Source organism: Mercenaria mercenaria, chromosome 17 (genome assembly GCF_021730395.1).
Source record: "Mercenaria mercenaria strain notata chromosome 17, MADL_Memer_1, whole genome shotgun sequence".
Lineage (NCBI taxonomy): Eukaryota > Metazoa > Mollusca > Bivalvia > Venerida > Veneridae > Mercenaria > Mercenaria mercenaria.
Genome location: NC_069377.1, coordinates 46,485,603 through 46,507,679, shown reverse-complemented (window position 1 = coordinate 46,507,679; position 22,077 = coordinate 46,485,603). Strand labels below are relative to the sequence as shown.

Here is a 22,077-nt window from a genome sequence, read left to right as displayed (position 1 = left end):
TCTAAAGGCCATATTTTTCATGGGATCTGTATGAAAATTGGTCTGAATGTTCATGTTGATGATATCTAGGTCAAGTTCGAAACAGGGTCATGTGCGGTGAAAAACTAGGTCAGTATGTCTAAAAATAGAAAAACCTTGTGACTTCTCTAGAGGCCATACTTGTGAATGGATCTCCATAAAAATTGGTCAGAATGTTTAACTTGATGATATCTAGGTCAAGTTTGAAACTGGGTCACGTGCCTCAAAAAATTAGGTCAGTAGGTCAAATAAAAAAAATATTTTGTGACCTCTCTAGAGGCCATACTTTTCATGGGATCTGTTTGAAAGTTGGTCTGAATGTTCATCTTGATGATATCTAGGTCAGGTTTGAAACTGGGTCAACTGCGGTCAAAAACTAGATCATTAGGTCTAAAATTATTAAAATCTTTTGACCTCTCTAGAGGCCATATTTTTCAATGGATCTTCATGAAAATTGATCTGAATGTTCACCTTGATGATATCTAGGTCAGTTTCGAAACTGGGTCACGTGCGGTCAAAAACTAGGCCAATAGGTATAAAAATAGAAAAACCTTGTGACCTCTCTAGAGGCCATATTTTTCATGAGATCTTCATGAAAATTAGTGAGAATGTTCACCTTGATGATACCTAGATAAAGTTCAAAACAGGGTCACGTACCTTCGAAAACTAGGTCAATAGGTCAAATAATAGAAAAACCTTGTGACCTCTGTAGAGACCATATTTTTCAATGGATCTTCATGAAAATTGGTCAGAATTTTTATCTTGATAATATCTAGGTCGAGTTCAAAACTGGGTCACATGAGCTCAAAAACTAGGTCACTATCTCAAATAATAGAAAAAATACTCAAAACTGGGTCATGTGGGAAGAGGTGAGCGATTCAGGACCATCATGGTCCTCTTGTTAGATTTATCCATATTACAGCTACAACTGTACCTTGTGTACCTCAGCTCCTATAATTTCCATCCAGTTCAAATGATTCTTGATGTATGTCATCAACATGAAGTGGACATACTTATTTTTTTGGGACTTTTATGTCCAATTATTACCTTTTGAGTTGTGCCCTTTGACATGGCTATATTAGAAATACCTCTGTACCTTGTGTACACAACACCTGCAATTTCCATCTGATTCAAATGAAATATGCGATACTTAGTGGAAATGGGCATATCATCCAGACATTCATGTCTGATTATTATTTTTTGAGTTATGCCCCTTTTCTTGTCTGTGTTGCCCGTATTATAATCTGTACCTTGTGAACTAAACTCACCTTGTGAACTAAACATCCATTAACCCATATCATGCTGGACACGATTGATGCTGCCTTTGTGACCAGTGCGGATCATGATCAGCCTGCACATCCATGCAATGTGATCTACACTGTTCGCCATTCAGTCAGTATCTGTTTTGGTATGCACCCCTTTTAACAGTTAATGGTACTGTCCAAATTGAAAGATTGACAAGTTCATTATAGAAATTTAGCAGGGTAAGGGTTAAAAATCGATTTTTGTATTCATGAGGTTTATTTTTATTTTTTGCTTTTGTTTTACTATATGTTTTATTCTATCTAACATTTTCAGGGGGTGTGTGGGGGGGGGGCACATTTGGCATACAATATTAACATCATTCTTTTCTTTTTTTCAATTTTCAGAGATTATCGAAACAGCCATGACATGCTATAAGAAGGAGATGAAGTGCCATTGTTATTAGATAACCGTATACAACAAGCATACTGTACAAACATCATATTGTCTTACATCTTACCGTTGTCTTAGATTAGATAGAAGCAACGTGTTCACAGATATATGGGATTGTATAGACCATATCTTCATGTTCACAGATATACAGAAATTAAATAGATCAAAGCAGTGTGTTCACAGGTGTATGGACGTTATATAGGTTGATGCATCATGTTCACAGGTGTATGGAATTTATATAGATGGAAGCAGTGTGTTCACAGGTGTATGGAGATTATATAGATGGACATATTATTTTCACAGATGTATGAAAATATTATATAGACCAGAGTAGCATGTTCACAGATGTATGGTTATTATATAGATGAAAATGACATAGTTCAAAGCAGTGTGTTCACACAGATGTATAGAAATTATGTAGATTGAAGCAGTGTGTTCACAGGTGTATGGAAAAAACTATAGTATCACAGAAGTTTCAAGCTCCGATGGGCCAAAGGCTCAAGCTGAGCTCTTAGTATAAGTTGATATTCTGTTGTCCATCTATCAACCATTGTTGTGGAGTAAAAAGTTTAGGGGGGGGGGGCATGGGTGAGGGATTAATGACCTAGAGGTAATATTAGAACAACTGCGTAAACATTATACTAGTGAGCCATTTAATTTATGAATACTAATTTGACGCTTGGTAAAAAATGTCGGTAAAGATATAAAGTTGTTTTTTTATATGAAAATTAATAAATTATATCACAATAAGTAATTTAACATGATGACAAAAGAGTCTGCTAGTGATTTGTTTAAACATGCTATCTGTTTTCAGCCACTATTCAATCAAGCAATAGGGGTTAGGTGGGAATTATCTTTGGAAATAAATAACATCAGAGGGCATGGGGTAATGTGATGCATAAAATACAGATCGTCAAGCGACTAGATTGATATATAAGCAATACATATTGTTTGATCTACTTTCTGTTACAAGGTTTTCCATTGATTCCTCTTTATATAAAAGAAAAAAACAGTTCAAAATTTATTGTTATAAATAAACAGAAATTTCAACATTCTGTCCATCTGTCTGTGTAATCTGTGAATAACTTAGGCTATTTTATACTCACTAATTTCATATACCATAATAAAACCAAACTTTTTAGCTCACCTGAGCAATGCTCAGGTGAGTTTTTCTGATCGCTCGATGTCCGGCGTCCGTCGTCCGTCATCTGTCGTCTGTCGTCTGTCGTCCGTCGTCCGTCGTCTGTCAACATTTAGCTTGTGTATGCAATAGAGGCTGTATTTTTCAATTAATCTTCATGAATATTGGTCAGAATGATAACCTTGATGAAATCTAGGCCGAGTTCGAAAATGGGTCATCTCGGGTCAAAAACTAGGTCACTAGGTCAAATCAAAGAAAAACCTTGTGTATGCGATAGAGGCGGTATTTTTCAATTAATCTTCATGAATATTGGTCAGAATGATAACTTTGATGAAATCTAGGCCGAGTTCGAAAATGGGTCATCTCGGGTCAAAAACTAGGTCACTAGGTCAAATCAAAGAAAAACCTTGTGTATGCGATAGAGGCGGTATTTTTCAATTAATCTTCATGAATATTGGTCAGAATGATAACCTTGATGAAATCTAAGCCGAGTTCGAAAATGGGTCATCTCGGGTCAAAAACTAGGTCACTAGGTCAAATCAAAGAAAAACCTTGTGTATGCGATAGAGGCTGTATTTTTCAATTCTTCTTCATGAATATTGGTCAGAATGATAACCTTGATGAAATCTAGGCCGAGTTCGAAAATGGGTCATCTCGGGTCAAAAACTAGGTCACTAGGTCAAATCAAAGAAAAACCTTGTGTATGCGATAGAGGCGGTATTTTTCAATTGATCTTCATGAATTTTGGTCAGAATGATAACCTTGATGAAATTTAGACCAAGTTCGAAAATAGGTCATCTGGGGTCAAAAACTAGGTCACTAGGTCATATCACGTAAAAACCTTGTGTATGCGATAGAGGCTGTATTTTTCAATTGATCTTCATGAATTTTGGTCAGAATGATTACCTTGATGAAATTTAGACCAAGTTCGAAAATAGGTCATCTGGGGTCAAAAACTAGGTCACTAGGTCAAATCAAAGAAAAACCTTGTGTATGCAGTAGAGGCTGTATTTTTCAACTGATCTTCATGAAATTTAGCCAGAATGATTACCTTGATAAAATCTAGGCCGTGTTCGAAAATGGGTCATCTCGGGTCAAAAACTAGGTCACTAGGTCAAATCGAAGAAAAACATTGTGTATGCAATAGAGGATGTATTTTTCAATTGATCTGTATGAAATTTGGTCAGAATGATTGTCTTGATGAAATCTAGGTCGATTTTGAATATGGGTTATCTGAGGTCAAAAACTAGGTCACTAGGTCAAATTAAAGAAAAATCTTGTGTATGCGATAGAGACTGTTTTTTTCAATTGATTTTTATGAAATTTGGTCAGGTTGATTGCCTTAATGAAATCTAGGTCGAATTTGAATATGGGTCATCTGAGGTCAAAAACTAGGTCACTTGGTCAAATCAAAGAAAAAACTTCTGTATGTGATAGAGGCTGTATTTTTCAGTTGATCTTCATGAATTTTGGTCAGAATGATTGCCTTGATAAAATCTAGGTCGAGTTTGAACATGGGTCATCTAGGGTCAAAAACTAGGTCATATCTAAGAAAATGCTTGTTTTATCGCAAGAGACCAATTTTTTGGTCCAATCTTAATGAAAATTGGTCAGAATATTTGTTTCCTTGAAATCACTAGGTCAAACATGTTTTACACTGTTATGGAGTGTTTCTTAGGTGAGCGACCTAGGGCCATCTTGGCCCTCTTGTTTTAAATTATACCTCTATGATAGTATACACAAACTCACCTAAAATGTTTTTTTTAATCTGCATTTTCTTGGTTTTTGCTAAAATATTTTATTTACTTTTTAGCAGCTGTGTAGTCATATAGAATGTCTCTAAAACCATACTTAGAAAGAAACCATTCACCATCTGTAATTGAAAATTGTATATGTACATAGTCATCATAGTTGAAACTAAGTATTGTATATAGAAAAATTTTGATACATAGAATCTAGTATGGTGAGTCATTAAGGCCACTGACTTTGAATCCATTTCCGTTGGATATTGTTGATATTTGTCTCATCATGTATGGAATTCAGTTATGTGATAAACAACTGTTGAAACTATCTCAGTTCCAAGAGATCAAGCGATTTTCTTTGAGATAAAAGATATTTGACTTTATAAATGAGCCGTGCCATGAGAAAACCAACATAGTGGCTTTGCGACCAGCATGGATCCTGACCAGCCTGCGCATCCACGCAGTCTGGTCAGGATCCATGCTGTTCGCTTTCAAAGTCTATAACAATTAGAGAAACCGTTTGCGAACAGCATGGATCTTGACCAGACTGCGTGGATGCGCAGGCTGGTCTGGATCCATGCTGGTGGCAAAGCCACTGTGTTGGTTTTCCCATGGCACGGCTCAAATGATATTTTGTGCACATCTGTTTGGGACAGGACTTGAAAAATGTCTTCGAGATAGCCAGAATTCTGAGATAGGCAAGTTGGAGATATTGAGTTTCAGCTGTGTCTAGCTAGCTTGGGTGTATAACTGGTTCTATAAATGAGCCGCACCATGAGAAAACCAACAAAGTGCATTTGCGACCAGCATGGATCCAGACCAGCCTACGCATCAGCTTTCAAAGCCTATCGCAATTAGAGAAACCGTTAGCAAACAGCATGGATCCTGACCAGACTGTGTGGATGCGCAGGCTGGTCTGGATCCATGCTGGTCGCAAATGCACTATATTGGTTTCCTCATGGTGTGGCTCAAATATGTCTGCTTGTGCATTTATACCTGGATTAAAAACTGGAGACTTTGTCCACCATTTTAAACAAGATCTCAGCACAGGAATAAACTTTTGAAAAAAAATGCCACTTTTACCATAGAAAATATTATATAAAAGTAGATCACTATTACAAAACCTGTCTCAAAAATACCAGTGTCATTTAGAATAGGAACATATAGAGAGTAGAAAAGTGAATGTTGTTAAAGTTATAAATTTTGTACATAGTACGTTATGTTTTCTATTGTTGTCTGTTAATCACTGTGCAATTAAGTAGTGATATCTTAACATTATGTACATTTATTGTTGATAGGCCAAAATTAAAAGCATTTTGCTTTTTAACCCATTCAAATGCTTACAAATAGACCTTTATTGTTGAAGCGAATACTCTTTGTCTTAAGTAATGTAATTTGGGGTATTTTGGACTTGGTTAATGACCGGCATTGTAGTTTGTAAATCTGTTCAGAATCAAGCAAAAAATGAATGCATGATTGACCAGTATGTTGTAATATAAACTATGTTATCAATTTGTTAGCATGCCAGGTGCAAAGCAGCTATACAATGGACTCCTATGCCAGTGTTAGTAATTTTTAGTTGGAGAATCGTGGGCTCGAACTCACAACCCCTGGTTTCCTAGTCAAACAGTGTTACCACTGGACCACTGCATCCACTCTATCCTTGCAGACCCTGACCATTGTCCTCACATGTCCTGCGTTTCCACACAGGACTCAAAACACAGTTCACTGGAAAGTTGCGACCTTGAGAGAGCAAATTTCTGTATTTTGCTAAAGTTCAAATGTTAAACAAACCAAACAGTAGTAAAATATTTTACCATGCCAAAATATCCCAATCTATGACATATACCTGTTACAGCTCAATTAAAAAACCAAATATAGTTATATTGGCAACGTTTTTATTCATTTTTAGCCCACCATCATCAGATGGTGGGCTATTCAAATCACTCTGCGTCCGTGGTCCGGCGTCCTTCCGTCCGTCCGTCCGTCCGTCCGTCCTTCCGTTAACAATTTCTTGTTATCGCATCTCCTCAGAAACTACCAGGGGGATTTTGACCAAACTTTGTCAGAATGATGTATTGGTACCCTAGTTGTGTCCCCCTGAAAATCAGAATGGTTCAACAAATTTTTAGTAAGTTATGGCCCTTTGTTTATTTCTATAATTTACATAGATTTATATAGGGAAAAACTTTGAAAACCTTCTTGGCCAAAACCACAGAGCCTAGGGCTTTGATATTTGGTATGAAGCATCATCTAGTGGTCCTCTACCAAGATGATTGAAATTATTTCCCTGGGGTCTAATATGGCCCCGCCCGGGGGTCACATGGTTTATATAGACTTATATAGGGAAAAACTTTGAAAAACCTCTTGTCCAAAACCACAGGGCCTAGGGCTTTGATATTTTGTATGTGACATCATCTAGTGGTCTTCTACTAAGATTGTTCAAATTATCACCCTAGGGTCAAATATGGCCCCGCCCCGGGGGTCACATGGTTTACATAGACTTATATAGGGAAAAACTTTGAAAATCTTCTTGTCCAAACCACAAAGCCTAGGGCTTTGATATTGTAATGTAGCATCACCTGGTGGTTTTCTACCAAGTTTGTTAAAATTATCCCCCTAGGGTCAAATATGGCCCCGCCCTGGGGTCACATGGTTCATATAGACTTATATAGGGAAAAGCTTTTAAAAACTTCTTGTCAATAACCTACAACATTCAAATTTGGACCACATGTATGGTTTTGAGTGGCAAGATGAACCTTGACATGAGTTGACCTTGATTTTGACCTTGTGACCTACTTTCACATTTCTGTAGCTACAACCTTCAAATTTGGACCACATGCATAGTTTTGTGCACTGATATAAACTTTGACCTTGACATTGACCTAGTGACCTACTTTCACATTTTTGAAGGTACAGGCTTCAAATTTGGACCACATGCATAATTTCGTGTTCTGAAATGAAATTTGACATTGATTTTGACCCAGTGACCTACTTTCACATTTCTCAAGCTACAGCCTTCAAATTTGGACCACATGCATGGTTTTATGTACCGAAACAAACTTTAACCTTTACATTGACCTAGTGACCTACTTTCACATTTTTGAAGGTACAGGCTTCAAATTTGGACCACATGCATAGTTCTGTATTCCAAAATAAAATTTGACCTTGATTTTGACCTAGTGACCTACTTTCACATTTCTCAAGCTACAGCCTTCAAATTTGGACCACTTGCATAGTTTTGTGTACCGAAATGAACTTTGACCTTAAGATTGACCTAGTGACCTACTTTCACATTTCTGTAGCTACAGGCTTCAAATTTAGACCACATGCATGGTTTTGTGTACCGAAACAAACTTTGACCTTTACATTGACCTAGTGACCTACTTTCACATTTCTCAAGCTACAGCCTTCAAATTTGGACCACTTGTGTAGTTTTGTGTACCGAAATGAACTTTGACCTTAAGATTGACCTAGTGACCTACTTTCACATTTCTGTAGCTACAGGCTTCAAATTTAGACCACATGAATAGGATTGTGTACCAAAACAAACTTTGACCTTTACATTGACCTAGTGACCTACTTTCACATTTTTGAAGGTACAGGCTTCAATTTTGGACTACATGCATAGATTTGTTTCTGAAGTGAAATTTGACCTTGATTTTGACTTAGTGACCTACTTTCACATTTCTCAAGCTACAGCCTTCAAATTTGGACCACTTGCATAGTTTTGTGTACCGAATTAAACTTTGACCTTAAGATTGATCTAGTGACCTACTTTCACATTTCTCAAGCTACAGCTTTCGAATTTGGACCACATGCACAGTGTTGTGTACGGAAATGAAATTTGACCGTGAGCTAGTCAGTAAGTCTTGAAATTTGGAACACTCAAAAATGGCACATTGGTGGGCGCCAAGATCACTCTGTGATCTCTTGTTTACCTTTATGTTATTTTTCTTCCTTACAAATTATACCTCTTGTTCTTCACTTTGTTTTTATGATTATAATTGTACATTTGGTTAAAAAAATAATTGAGAAACTATTAAGAAATATTCTATTACAGACATGTGCATCATTTCAATGCTACTTTGCATTAAAGAGTGCTTGAAGCATGGTTAAATTCGCTGTATCTTTTGCAGTGAAACTGTTAATTGGCATTAAAGATTGACGGAGAGAAATAATACTATAACAACAACAAGAATGTTTCTTATTTTAAAAAAAGCAAGAAGACTAAAAAAATTATTTTGAAGAAGTTTTGCTTTGGCAGTGAAAATTAGGTAAATTATTAAGAAATATTCAGTTGTTTTTATTTTGTAACAGGGATAGCAGCACATATGTTCCGCCTTGATGTATGACATGATTGTTACGAAATATGTTCTTTGTTCTGTTAATTGTTATAGATGTATGTTGTTGCAATGTTTTGTTGAGATTGGTTTGTAAATGTTGAGATTGATTTTGTTTTTACACATGTAAATATTGGCTCCATTTATTAAGAGACTATTTTAATGAGTGGATATATGGCGAAAAATGTGAACTTTGAAGGGTCATGCTTCCAGATGTAATATGTTTTGTTTTTGTTGGGTTTAACGTTGCACTGACATAGGTCATATGGTCCGTGCATTATTTCATCAAGGGCAGGCACCTGGGTAGAACCAGTGACCTTCCGTAAGTTAATTGGATAGCATCTTCACATGAAGAATTCAACGCCCCGAGCAAGGCTCAAATCCACATCTTTGAGGGGCAAGTGATTCAAAGTCAGCGGCCTTAACCACTCGCCCATAGAAGCCCCTAGATATAATTTGATCTTATTAAAATCAAGATAGTTTTGTAAGTGTTATAGAACAAAAGTAAATAAAGAGTTTTAGTCTTTATTGATCTTTAAAAAATACTTGAAAGTAGGGATAATGCAAGTTTTTTTTTGTTATAACATCTGCTGAATCCCATAGGATATTGGTTGGTGCCCGAGCCCAACGTATCCAGAGGGATTCTGAAGATGTTATAACACGAAATGAACATGAGCTAATGCTATTCTAGCTTAAAACGCGTAAAAACTGATAAATGAAGGCATTGTCACTCAACGTCATAAAATTTCCACGAAATGCACAGGAATGTCTGTGTTGTTTTTAGCTCGACTATTCGAAGAATAAGTAGAGCTATCCTACTCACCACGGCGTCTGCGTCGGCGTCACACCCTGGTTAAGTTTTTCGTACCAGTCCACTTTTTGACAAAGTCTATTGAGATAAAGCTTTGAAACTTTCAACACTTGTTTACCATCGCCATGTCCAGTTTTAGGCAAGAGTACATAACTCCATCAAGTATTTTGACTGAGTTATGGCCCCTTTTAACTTAGAAATCTTGGTTAAGTTTTTTGTACCAGTTAACATTTTGTGTAAAATGTTTGGCATATGGCTTTGAACCTTTTATCTCTTGTTTAATATAACAGTCTCTATCTGTAGGCAAGAGTACATAACTTTGTCAATTATTTTGGCTGAATTATGGCACTTTTTGGACTTGGAAATTGGTACAATTTTTGTACAAGTCTATGTTTTGTCAAAACTATTTGACATGCGGCTTTGAAAGTTTGAACAATTGTTTATCATCATGGTTTATATTTGTAGACAAGAGTACATAACTCTGTCAACTATTTTGGCTGAATTATGGCCCTTTTTTGACTTGGAAATTGGTTCAGTTTCCGTACAAGTCCATGTTTTGTCAAAACAATATGACATATGGCTTTGAAACTTTGAACACTTGTTTATCATCCTGATTTCCACCTGTAGGCAAGAGTACATAACTCTGTCAACTATTTTGGCTGAATTATGGCCCTTTTTGGACTTGGAAATTGGTATAATTTTTTTACATGTCCATGTTTTGTCAAAATTATTTGACATGTGGTTTTGAAAGTTTGAACAATTGTTTATCATCATGATTTATATTTGTAGGCAAGAGTACATAACTCTGTCAACTATTTTGGCTTAATTATGGCCCTTTTTTGACTTGGAAATTGGTTCAGTTTTCGTACAAATCCATGTTTTGTCAAAACTATTTGACATATGGCTTTGAAACTTTGTACACTTGTTTATCATCATGATTTCCATCTGTAGGCAAAAGTATATAACTCTGCCGACTATTTTGGCAGAATTATGGCCCTTTTTGGACTTGGAAATTGGTTCAGTTTCATACAAGTCAACGTTTTGTCAAAGCTTTTTGACATGTGGCTTTGAAACTTTTAACATTTGTTTATCATCATGATTCCAATCTGTAGGCAAGAGTACATAACTCTGTCAACTATTTTGGCTAAATTATGGCCCTCTTTGGACTTGGAAATCAGTTAAGATTTCGTACCAGTCTGTATTTTGCCTTACCTGTTTGTCATAAGGCTTTGAAACTTTGACCACTTGTTTACCTTCATAGTCTACTTACCTAGGACAAGGACTTTAGCTCAGTTATGGCCCTTATTTGGACATAGAAATTAGTTACCGTATTTATAATATAGGTCGCACTCGTGTATAAGATGCAGTGAAAAATATCAGCAGAATTCTGGAAAATGCTTATACCCACTTATCACTTATCCGAATTTATGTTTGTCTGAAATTCACTATAGTTTCTACGAACTTGCCGGTTTTTAGCTCGACTATTCGAAGAATAGTCTAGCTATTCTACTCACCCTGGCGTCGGCGTCGGCGTCACACCTTGGTTAAGTTTTTGCATGCAAGTACATACAGCTATCATTTAAAGGCATATAGCTTTGAAACTTATTTATTCTTTTTCTAGGTCAATTACCAACCTCACTGGGTCAAGTTCCATAACTCTAACATGTATTTTGAGCAAATTATGCCCCCTTTTGGACTTAGAAAATTCTGGTTAAAGTTTTACATGCAAGTTACTATCTCCAAAACTAATGCAGATATTGAATTGAAACTTCACATGTGTCTTCGGGGTTAAAAAATAAGTTGATAGCACCAAGTCCCATAACTCTGACCTTCATTTTGGCCAAATTATGCCCCCTTTTGGACTTAGAAAATTCTGGTTAAAGTTTTGCGTGCAAGTACATACAGCTATTACTAAAAGGCATATAGATTTGAAACTTATTTTTTCTTTTTCTAGATCAATTACCTACCTCACTGGGTCAAGTCCCATAACTCTGGCATGTATTTTGGCCAAATTATGCCCCCTTTTGGACTTAGAAAATTCTGGTTAAAGTTTTGCGTGCAAGTACATACAGCTATTACTAAAAGGCATATAGATTTGAAACTTATTTTTTCTTTTTCTAGATCAATTACCTACCTCACTGGGTCAAGTCCCATAACTCTGGCATGTATTTTGGCCAAATTATGCCCCCTTTTGGACTTAGAAAATTCTGGTTAAAGTTTTGCGTGCAAGTACATACAGCTATTACTAAAAGGCATATAGATTTGGAACTTATTTATTCTTTTTCTAGATCAATTACCTACCTCACTGGGTCAAGTTCCATAACTCTTAACATGTATTTTGAGCAAATTATGCCCCCTTTTGGACTTAGAAAATTCTGGTTAAAGTTTTACATGCAAGTTACTATCCCCAAAACTAATGCAGATATTGAATTGAAACTTAACATGTTTCTTCGGGGTTATAAAACTAGTTGATAGCATCAAGTCCCATAACTCTGATATGTCCCCTTTTGAACTTAAAACTCTTTTGATATTTAACATTTTGGGTAATAATTTCCAGCTTCTGTGACAATATTTCGAATAGTCGAGCTTGGCTGTCTTATGGAAAGCTCTTGTTTCTTAATCATTATTGATGTTTTTGGATGTTGTGACAAGTATTTAAATTGAAAAGCATAAACTCTGTGTAAGCACTAACTGCCGCATCCTCTGACCACTCCATGAATATTGACGCCAGTGAAAACGAAAGTCATCTTGGCACGTGGCGGTAAAATGACGTAATTTTAAGACTGGTTTGCAAATTGTTTTGAACATTACGGATCAGCGACTATGATCATATTGGATCAGTATAAAATCTCGCATGCACGTTTACACTATTGCCTCCGGGTATGATTAAATGGTTAATTGTTTGCAGATTGTGACAGTAGGTTAAGATAAGTAATGCCTCGGGCGTGAATTTCTCGATAACAAGAGGATTATAGACAACTATCAAAATTATGTTTGAAGATTAGATAATCGATTTCCGGGCTACCTGATATGGAGTTTCAAGTATTTTAATGCAAAATGTGTGAAAACACGCCGGGAAAGTTTTACACAGGTCTTGTTAAAAACTTAATGATCAATTACAGAAATGCGTTGTAAAATATATTTTAATGAAAAACAGCATTTATTTATCTTTTTTTACGCGAGCTCTAAATTTTACATTTTATACAAAAGTAATTTAAGACGCCGGGTCCCGATACCGGGTATTAGCTATGCCTGAGTCATTGGTATTTACTCCCCTTCAATTCTCTTCAATATAGAGGTACGTGGGGTAAACAAAGATCGATTTTCTTAATTTTTGAGTCGGGGGAAATGTTTGGTCTTTTTCTATCCCCATATATAGGACGCATCGGTCCTTCGAGACCAGAATCTTGTAAAAAAATGTGCGTCTTATATTTGTAGGATGACGGTAGGTTTCGCATACCATTCGATATTTTGTCTATTAACTGTTTGATATATGGCTTTGAAACTTTGAACACTTGCTTACCAACATGGTCATACATTGCCATATACATGTAGTGCAAGACTTACCCAACTCCACAAATGCAGGTACATTGTCTTATCTGTTCCTTTTCTTTTGTCTGAAAATCTCAGGTAATATTTTGACCCTATACTTCTGTCAATGCTTCGAATAGTCAAGTGCGCTGTCAACAGACAGCTCTTGTTATATGTTGAGGTCATTTCTTTTTGAATTATCCGTTTTGAGGCCGAATGACTGTTACACTTTGCCACAGAATGCGCATATATAAAAAGGTATTTTAACAGCATGTGAGCACAAGAACCTCTCTGTTAACACACATTTTCTCTAGTGTTAAAACACACCCAAAAAGTGGCAAGAACAGAAGTTTTATGCTAGAATGTATAGTATAAGAAATACTTCAAAAATGCTGTCTACCATGTGAGTCACACAGTAAAAAAATAATGTTGCATATAAGGAGTCTAGCTGTACTTTATACAATACTTACATGAGCCGAGCCATGAGAAACATAGTGGGTTTGCAACCAGCATGGATCCAGACCAGCCTGCGCATCCACGCAGTCTGGTCAGGATCCATGCTGTTCGCTTTTAAAGCCTACTGCAATTAGAGAAACCGTTAGCGAACAGCATGGATCCTGACCAGACTGCGCAGATGCGCAGGCTGGTCTGGATCCATGCTGGTCGCAGAGCCACTATGTTGGTTTTCCCATGGCATGGCTCAATTATGTATCATTTTAATGATGCTGATATTTTATAGACACTGAAGTTTGTATATTGTGATGAACATAGGGAAGCATGCCACTTTAAAGCTTCAAGAATTTATGATAAAACTTTAAGCTTTAGGAGCATTGCATTGATAGAAAATCTACAATTATTGATTCTTGTATGACATTGTTATAGGACGGACATTTTATTGAGAATGTAATATTGTTAAAACATACATCTTCGTACAATTTTCATGTCTATTTTATTTAACATTAAAGATTTACTGTTTAGTTAGCATAATTTTGTTATATGAATAACCATGAAGCTTTTCAAAGGATTATGTCCCTTTTCAGATGTAATAGTATTTCTTGTCATTAAAACTGTCTCTTTTGTATCACTAACTGTATACTGTATAGTTCTCAGATATTTAAAATTTTGCACTTCTCATTTAATATTTAAGTTAACCCGTACCATGCTAAATTTATATAATGAATTTGTCTATCTTTCAATTTGAACAGTACCATTAACTGTTAAAAGGGGTGATTACCAAAAAGATGCTGAATAGCGAACAGTGCAGATCATGATCAGACTGCACAGATGTGCAGGCTGATCATAATCTACACTGGACGCATAGGCAGAATCATTCGTGTCCGGCATGATGAGGGTTAACAGATTTACTTCATATTTGGCTGGGAACACTGTCTAAGGGCATGAAATTATTTTTAGAAAAGCGATGAAAATGAATAAAATATGTTATGCTGCGGTGTAGAGTAAATGTATGTAAATGAAAAACAATCGTTAAAGAAATACCTAACACATTATTACATGTAAATTATCACACTTTACACACTGATCATGATAATTAATGACTAAGATATTTCGATACTGTCCCACCTGTACAGAAGGAACTTTTTTATCATCAAAATGAAAAAACTTGTAATTACAGTCGAACTTCGATGGCTCAAACTCGAGGGTCCCATGGAAATTAGTTCGAGTTTTCCGTTGTTCGAGCCATCCAATTGGCGGCCATTTTGAATTTTGGAATTCGAGGGCATGATGTGTTACAAACCTTACACCGTAATATATTGTCATATTGTACCTAAATGCGTGTACAATACGATGATAAATAAGATATGAACGCTGAAATATGCTTTATTATTTATTTTCAAACATGACATAGATATGGAAAAAACACAGATAAAACACTAATATAATTATAAGAATTTGGTGAAGACAGCATCATATAGAAAGACATGAATAACAGACCTTTTTGAATCATAGTCCAGTACAAATACTATCAAATATATTGCTTTCCAGTAGCCGACTTAGCTATCCCTACGTATCGGGGTCCTTTACTAAGTTGTTCAGCCATGCTAAAGCAGTATGAAAGTTGATGTCGGATCTCCCGTTTTTATGCAGCAAAAACAAAGACAGACATAGTATGTACATTGCTCAATCATTTTAAATAATTTTATTCGTATAAATCAAAGCCCATTAAAGCATTGCAGTGAACGAAAGTCACTTTGTTTAATTTGTTTGTCGTATACCAACGCTAATTACGTAAGCGTGCGAAAATTACGCACGCGCCGGTTAAAGGGGAAGCTTGGTGAATGTCAGGCAGAAGTGTGAAAAACTTTGTAAATACAAGCCATCCCGGCAAAAATTGTCTGTTCGACTGAATAGGTGTAATTATCACTGTAATTAAGCCGAGGGGACCACTAAATGAGTTCGAGAGTTCGAATTATCGAAGTTCGAGCAATCCGAGGTAGAACTATATAGAATAAAGAAGGAATAAATTCGGGACCAGGCGAAGAATTCGAGCAATCCTGGGTGTTCAAAAGATCCGAGTTCAAGCCATTGAAGTTCAACTGTAATAAGATTTTGCCTTCAGTGAAATGCAAGCCTTAAGATTACAAATCAGGTAGCTACTGGCAGAGAACTGAAACTCCTATTTCTATACTGCACTATTTAAATGCTAAACACAAGCACACAGAGACTTTTTAAGAGGGTGTAAAAATAAAATAAATGTATTGTTTATGTACATAACTTGTAGGGAAAATCCTGATACCTACATTAGAAACCATAAAACATACCAAATACACATTGCAAGCCTAGCACTACCATTCCTTCATGGAACCAAGTACCCTGATTTTTAGCTCGACTATTCATAGAATAGTAGAGCTGTTGGACTCGCCCATGCGTCCGCGTCCGCGTCCCAATTTGGTTAAGTTTTTGTATGTAAGCTGGTATCTTAGCAACCACTTGTGGGAATGGATTGAAACTTCACACACTTATTCACTGTGATAAACTGACTTACATTGCACAGGTTCCATAACTCTGTTTTGCTTTTTTACAAAATTATGCCCCTTTTTTGACTTAAAAATTTTTGGTTAAGGTTTTGTATGTAAGCTGGTATCTCAGTAACCACTTGTGGGAATGGATTGAAACTTCACACACTTATTTACTGTGATAAACTGACTTACATTGCACAGGTTCCATAACTCTATTTTGCTTTTTTACAAAATTATGCCCCTTTTTCGACTTAGAATTTTTTGGTTAAGGTTTTGTATGTAAGCTGGTATCTCAGTATTCACTAATGGGAATGGATTGAAACTTCACACACTTGTTCACTGTCATGATCTGACATGCACAAAGCAGGTCCCATAACTTTATTTTGCTTTTTTACAAAATTATGCCCCTTTTTCAGCATAGAAATTTTTGGTTAAGTTTTTGTATGTAAGCTGGTATCTCAGTATCCACTAATGGGAAAGGATTGAAACTTCACACACTAGTTCACTGTCATGATATGACATGCAGTGCAAAGGGTCAATAACTCAACTTTGCATTTTACAAAATTATGCCCCTTTTTGAACTTAGGAGTTTTTGGGTTAAATTCTTATATGTAAGCTGGTATCTCAGTACCCACTAATGGGAATGGATTGAAACTTCATACACTTGTCCACTGTCATGAGCTGATAAGCACTATGCAGGTTCCATAACCCTATTTTACTTTTTTACTAAATTATGCCCCTTTTTCGACTTTCTTATTCATTCAAGCAACAAGGCTGTTAAATAGTCGAGCGTTGCTGTCCTCCGACAGCTCTTGTTAGAAAAAATGTAACTTTTTGCTACAAAAAATAGAGAATAGTAGACAACATATTTCCATTTGCTAATGACCTTTTTCACTTGGAATGTTCTGTTTACTGAAATATCCACCTATTTTTCAAGGAAGGGTAGTTGATTGGAAGCTAATTATGTAAAATATAGCCCATTGTCTTCAAAGCACTTAAAGAATAAGCATAATCTGTCAGTAAAATATTATTTGCCATTTTATTATTCCTTACAGCAGTTATTTTTCTTTCCTTAGAATACTCGTTTGTTAGATAAAAATCAAACTTTGCATAATTCATGTTTAGACAGCTTGACTGTTGTATGCGTAACAAAATAGCAACACCAAAGATGTTAAACATATTAAATGGACATGACTCCTTGATTGGGACTATTTATATCATACAGAAACTATATCCTGTTGTTAAAAACTTTAAATTTAAAGAGAGGACGAAGAGTTATATGTTGGGTTCAGCATCCTGTTTGTTTATAAAATCACATGTGTAGTCTGTAACTTGTAAAAAAAAGCTCTACTGTGTTAGTCACACAAGAAAAAGGTGCTGCCAGATGATATAGATTTTGATATAGTTTATAATTTATACAAAAATATGGACTGAAATACAAATTTTGGTATTATTTATGGTTTATTCCAAACATATTGACTGAAATACAAGTTTTGATATACTTTATAGCTTGTTCCAAGTTATTGTCTGAAATATGGATTTTGATGTACTTTATAGTTTATTCCATAAATTAAACCAAAATATAGGTGTTGCTATCTTTTATTTTTATTTTATTATTGTGATGTTTATTTGGATACATGTTTCTTAAAACACTCATATTATTGTTTTTGCACCAAAAAAAAACCTATATAACTACAAAACCATGCATTTTCATTATTTAGTAAATGTTATATACCCGATTTTAAGAGGCCTGTTTCACAGGCAGTAAGTACCGGTATTCTTTACTATGGATTTTGGATGGGTTTCCTGACTGGTTCTGTAATCAGTCTAAAAACTGTTCAGTCATATTTTTAGTTGAAACAGGAGCAAGGATGAGTGTCTAAGTTAAAATAATCAGCATTAACCCTTAGCCTGCTAAATTTCTAAAATGGACTGTTCCATCATTCAGTTTGGGCAATACCATTTATTATTCGAAGGGATGTTCACTGAAAATTTACTAACTGAATAGCGAACAGTGCAGACCATGATCAGCCTGCACGGATGTGCAGGCTGATCTTGGTCTGCACTGGTCGCAAAGGCAAAACCAATGGCCGCCAGCAGGCTAAGGGTTAAAGGATTTTCTGGAAATATAATTTCCCAAAGCTAAGACATATTTTGTGTTTGAAATAAGTTTTTGTGAAACAGATATTCAAAAAATTCTACTTGTTTTATGACAGTTTAACAGTATAATTAAACTGAAATGATCATGACTTAATGTTTGACTATATATATTTACTCCCAACAGTTACTGAATCATAATTACTTTAGATACAATCTTTAGATCTTGGTAAAATTTGAATTTTTTTATACTCTGCCAAATCATTTTGCTTAACCCCCAAAAAATAATGATATACAGAATCATAACTGGCTGTTTTCTAGGGACATCATATATCACTCTAATTCATTAATCAGTCCAAAGACACATATTAAATAAAAGGTGAAGGCGTCTTCACTTATAAACAAGATCTCATTGATTTAACATGATTTCAGTCCATGCCATTTTGACAGATTCAGATCTGTTCATTTTTAGAAGTCTTTGGTTTTACAAAATTGTAAAATATATGTAAGTAGACAGATTTAAAAAGTCATTTCAGATTTAGATAATTGCTCTGAATATAGGACAGTATTTGAAGACTTTTGTGTGTATGTGTGTGCATGTGTGTAGACCTACTTGTAAGATACCCACATAGGAATTTGTAATCTAAGCTTTTTTAATTAATCTAAACAAATTCTTGGAGATATTTTGTACTAACATAGTTGAAAGTGACATTATATATATATATATATATATATATATATATATACATGTCAAATTGTAAATTTTTTCAGCTTATTTCGAAAATGACTTTTATTGATATCACATTTAGCTGCAAGAAAAATTTACATTACATTTACATCATGTTTAAATGACAGAATAGTGATGAGAATAAAAGCATAAATTAGTATTAGTATATATTTGATTGTTGACATATTTTGTAATTTGTACTTGAAGCTGCAAAAGTACATGTGTTACACTGTATTTATATGACAGAAATTGATTATAAATTATATTAGCATAAAATTTTAGCATAAGTTTATAATTAGCATAAACATGACATTTATGTTGCAGCATGAAAGAGTGCTGTTATATATAACAAGATTAAATAAAAATAGAATAAAAGATATTAGCATGACTTAATACTAGCATAAATTTGTTAATTAACAATTTGATAGATTATCCTATGTTGACAGTAGCATATATATAAACAAAGTAGGTTTGTTATGATGTTGAATATGAAAGAAATCTGATATTGTTTTCAGTGTTGTATTTAGCAAAGTTTTACCATTTGAAAGAGTTTTTGGCATGAGACTTTTAGAATTTTAGTTAGAGAGAGAAGAGAGAGCTGATGGTTACATGATGTCTTGTATCTGTTATTGCAACAGGGAGTTTACATTTGAATATGTGTACATGTGCTTGTTGTAATTCCCTGTACTGCTACCTATTGTTTGACGTTGTGGGAATGAAATAAAGCCATTACATTAATTTGATAACAGACTAGTATAATAACATAAATTTGATAATAGACTAGTATAATAAAGCTCCGACATTGACGTTTTATGTATAGGAGACGTTGGTCGCATTTACTTTGTCTATAATTGGTAAAGAAAGAAGAGAGTTTGATGTTTCAACAGGAAAAGCTTACATGTAATTCAAAGAATATTACATTTGTATCTTTCCACATATCTTTCCACATTGAATTTATTAAACTTGTTGAATAAAATTGATAAAATGCTTGGCAGAGCCTCGCGTTTTATTATTTTATTCAACTCGTTTATTAAATTCAGTATGAAAAGACACTCATCTGATGTCCTCTATTTATCAGCCAAGATTGTTCAACAAGTTTTTCTTTTAATCAATTGAGTGGCTTTAATACACATATTAAGTTTTGAGTTGATGTTTATGGCAATGTTTGGTTTAATTTTTTATATGTGTACATGCTTGCACAAGTATGAAATTTTAACACCTATCTTTTTTCCAGTTTAACTACACAATGTTTTGTATAAGAAACTTTTCTTAGATTGAATTAAGTTGAAGGTTCTAAGGAAGTTGTTCTGTATATAGCAAAGTACATGAACAATTAGACTACATTGATGTAATGTAACATTATAAACCAGAGATTTGTTAAACTGTTAACTAACCTGTATTTTCTCTTTACCAAGGTCTGTCTTAGTTCTTCCAGGGACACACAATATTACAATATTTGTCTCATATAATTTGACGACTTATCAATGAAAAAGCTTTTTTTGCTTTAAACGCAGTATGCATTTAGGCGGTTGATTCTAGGGTTATACCAGATTTTGTGAGAAAATATTCAGTAACAGTTCAGTTTATTATTGCTTTTTTCTGACAAAGCAGGATCTTTGATTTATTAAAATTGAAACTTGCAGATATGACATATTTAAGAAATAACATATACAAAACAATTTTGTTGTTTAATAAAATTATAGTTTGTCGTTCAGATGTAGAGGATTTGTATAATAAGGGCAAAGTCCAAGTGATATGATAATACACATCTGAACAACAATGATTTTATTCTTAACCTTTACCTTGCTAAATTTCTATAATGGACTGGTCCATCATCCGGTTTGGGCAATGCCATTTATTATTTGAAGGGTGTTCACTGAAAATTTACTGATTGAATAGCGAACAGTGCAGACCATGATCAGACTACACTGAAGTGCTTGCTGATCTTCCTCTGCACTGGTCACAAAGGCAGAACCACTTGCCGACAGCAGGTTAAGAAAATCATTATTTCAATTCTAATACAATTCTACATCCTTGAGGATATACATCAAATATTTACCTGATTTGTTTTTGGCTTTCCTCCGCAGCATAATGACAATGATTGTGACATACAGATAAAAGACTGAACAGAAAATTATCATAACTCAATGAATTTAAGAACAAATTAAACCATTGTGATGGTGATTTTGTTGCTTCAGTCTTTGTTGGAAAACAGAAAAACTGGTCATGTTAGCATTGAAAATAAACCACTAGGAGGATTGTAAAACAATTGCTGATGTACTTTTTTGTAATCAACATGTTCAGCATTTTCAAGAGACTGTAGAGGAAAGATACTATTTACACCATAGCTGAATTTGAAATTCTGTATGCTGAATGTCGCATACTGGTATATTGCTGCAACCTGAGTGTCATATTTTAAGCCGATCGCCACTTTTGCAGTAAGTTAAATGTCTCTACCAAATGTTAGTGTATTAAAGTCTTCTAAATGAAGCTTTATGTAATTTACTCCAGATCTGTACATTATAGATTAAATAATTTTACCAAGAACTGAAGATGAAAACTATATTATTTAGGATACATGGTGGAAGTTTTATGGAACTTGTTTTCTGTCGTTAACTTTTGCAATATTTGGAGAAGTGCTTTTATATGTCTGAAAATATTTGTTAGTCATTATCTATATTGTTGAACTCTTAATAAACATGTCTTTACATTGTTGTTTCAGTTTTGTTTACACCCTTAACCCTTACCCTGCTAAATTTCTATAATGAACTTGTCCATCTTTCAATTTGGACAGCTCCATTAACAGTTAAAAGGGGTGCTTATCAAAAAAGATACTGACTGAAAGCGAACAGTGCAGACTATGATCAGCCTGCACGGATGTGCAAGCTGATCTTGGTCTACACTGGTTGCAAAGGCAGAATCACTTGCCTGCAGCAGGCTAAAGGTTAAATAATGATGGTGCTCTAATTATGTCTCCCACAGGAGACATATTGT

General features: G+C 34.8%; 1 protein-coding gene across 1 annotated transcript in view; it reads left to right on the top strand.

Moving 5' to 3' along the window:
* Positions 1-21,793, top strand: part of LOC123536068 (inactive phospholipase C-like protein 2) — a 217,652-nt gene extending 195,859 nt beyond the window's left edge. The window contains exon 27 of the mRNA XM_045318863.2: positions 1,668-21,793. The gene's annotated coding sequence lies outside the window, so the exon portion shown is untranslated. The remainder of the gene's footprint in view (positions 1-1,667) is intronic.
* Positions 21,794-22,077: the final 284 nt, after the last annotated feature.